Genomic DNA, 2,685 nt, shown 5'->3' with positions numbered 1-2,685 from the left:
GCCTGCGCCGCGCTCGTGGCCGCCCGGAGCGTGCCCCTCGGCGCGGTGCTCCAGGACGTCGCCGATGCGCTCCCCGGACACACCTTCGCATCGGTGAGACATCCATCCACACCCATTCTGCTTGCCCATCCTAATCTTGCCCACCCATCTTGTTCAGTCTTCATACGGAGTTTGACAGTTTGAGGAGTTCTCCACCACAAGACAGTGGAGGGATTCGCTTTGAGTCTTCAGAGTTTCCAAGTCACTTCTTTTAGCTGATGTTGATGGAAGGATGGGGAATTGGAGTTTGAATGCTAGGCCTTGATGTAGATGGAGGTCGCCCTGATATAGCTCTGACCTCTGAACCGATTGAGGTGGTTGACAACTGGATCATGCCCTGATCCCAAATGAATGACAATTTCGCACTCAGAATCTACTTTTAACAACACCTGATACCATAAAAGGTAATTTAAGGGACTCTGAACACAAGCCAGCAATAACAAAGATTTTACATCTAAAATCAGGGAAGGCCTACCTTCAAGCTGAAAGTTGGTTCTCAGTTCTTAGAGTTTGATCCTTTTGGTGCACATACAACTGCTTAATTGTTTCTCTTGGAACTTGGTCAAATGTATCATCTTCATTTTTCTTTTCATGATTTCAGAAGTGTTTGGACACAAGAATCTTCCCCTGATGTGTATTTACTTGTTCTTTTCTCCAACAAAGGCCAGAGCAGGAGTGGAGATGGCAGTGATTGACGCGGTAGCTAACACCATCCGCATACCCTTGTGGAGATTATTTGGGGGAGCATCAAACACTGTGACAACAGCCATGACGGTATGGTTATCAAAGTATTCTCTTCAGTGGGTCCAGCATCCCTACGTTTGCGTCATCAAAATTGCTAAGTTCATCTATTTCTGAATTTAGATTCCAATTGTGGCCCCAAATGAAGCCGCTCAATTGGCTGCAAAATATCAGGGACAAGGGTTTCAAACTCTGAAGCTCAAAGTAGGGAAAAACTTGAACTCAGACATAGAAGTTCTGAAGACTATACGGCTTGTCCATCCGGACTGCTCATTTATCTTGGATGCAAATGGAGGGTACACAGCAAACCAAGCAATTGAAGTTCTTGACAGACTAAACGGTGTGTACTCTCACTATGTTCAATCTTTTCACTCTTTAATATCTCAGTCAGTGTGACGCTGTATGGTATCTGTACTTCTGTAGTACTGTATCTTATTTATTTCATTGGTTTCAGAAATGGGAGTGACTCCTGTACTCTTTGAGCAACCAGTTCATAGAGATGACTGGGAAGGTCTCCGTGAAGTTAGCATTGCTGCTATGGAGAAATATAGAGTTGCTGTTGCTGCTGATGAAAGCTGTCGTGGTTTACATGATGCTCAGAAAATTATACATGGAAATCTTGCTCATGTTATTAACACCAAACTGGCAAAGTTGGGTGGTTCTTGGAGCCCTCGAAGTAATCGATGCTGCAAGAAAAGCTGGTATTGCACTTATGATTGGTGGTATGGTCGAGACTAGGATTGCCATGGGCTTTGCTGGTCATCTCGCCGCTGGGCTTGATTGTTTCAGGTTGGTTAATTGTGCAAATTCCCTGCAAACTAGATTACTTGTGAAAACTGAAAAGTAGAAAAGTATTTTACAACTCAAGACAATATCACTAGGAAGTTCAAACTAGAAATGATGGCATGAAGTTTCAGACCTTATGTCTATCAGACTAGGTGCTTAAATGGTTCTTCTTCTCTTGTGGTTGCAGTTTTATTGACCTGGACACACCTCTTCTATTGTCCGAAGATCCAGTGTATGGTGGCTATGAAGGTATTCTTACACAAAATCCTGTACAGCTGCAATTTCCTTTTTGTAAATGTGTTACTTATTCATATACACCGTTATACTTTCAGTTTGTTTTCATGCAATGCCACAGATGTCTCTCTCCAAGATTTCGTTTTCGGAAACCACTCCATATTGTGAAAAATATGCTGTTACTTGTCAGTTATTTATCGCTACTAAGAATTATTAAGCTATCATTTCGATGCTTATGTCCTGATATCTCAAAGCAAAATACTGCTCTATTCATGTTTGTTCAAAATCTATTGTTCTCTTCTTCGCAAGCTATGCTATGGATCTTCAGAGTAATAAATCAATATAATCAGATTATTGTCTCTGCTCTCTGGCCTGTACTTGCTGTCTTACTCGACTTCTATTATCAGCTTCTGGACCTGTCTACAAGTTTAAGAATGCTCGAGGCCATGGCGGTTTCCTTCATTTGGACAACAATAATGGATGGGTATGTCACAGCTCACTCACAAACCGCCGTTTCCTGTAGATATTGTTTGTACTTCTCAACATTAAAAATATTGTTGTCTCCTAAAAATATAGCCAGTTGCAAGCATTGTCTAGAGCTGCAGTAAACTTAAATTTGCCTGTCAGATACCTTTACATGGCCTGTCACCTAGTATTACATATGATCTGACAACAGGGACTTTGTCCTTAAAAATGAAATACGCGTAAGAGTTGCCTATTGAAAGTAACGTGTTCTTTAATCTTATTACTGGTACTATGTCTAAACAGGTATACATGTGATTATTTTTTCCAGAAATGAAGATCGTTAACGCCCGCCTTATCCTCCAGGAGGAACTTTATAAAGCATATCAGCGCATTCAGTATAGAGTGTAGAAGTGATCACAC

At 41.5% G+C, this 2,685-nt stretch overlaps 1 pseudogene; it reads left to right on the top strand.

The window, feature by feature from the left end:
* The first annotated feature begins 6 nt into the window (after positions 1-6).
* LOC125528515 overlaps positions 7-2,685 on the top strand; it is a 2,934-nt pseudogene continuing 255 nt past the window's right edge.

Source organism: Triticum urartu, unplaced genomic scaffold, assembly GCF_003073215.2.
Source record: "Triticum urartu cultivar G1812 unplaced genomic scaffold, Tu2.1 TuUngrouped_contig_4930, whole genome shotgun sequence".
Classification (NCBI taxonomy): domain Eukaryota; kingdom Viridiplantae; phylum Streptophyta; class Magnoliopsida; order Poales; family Poaceae; genus Triticum; species Triticum urartu.
The sequence above is the reverse complement of the archived record's forward strand: the minus strand, read 5'-3'. Positions and strand labels throughout refer to the sequence as shown.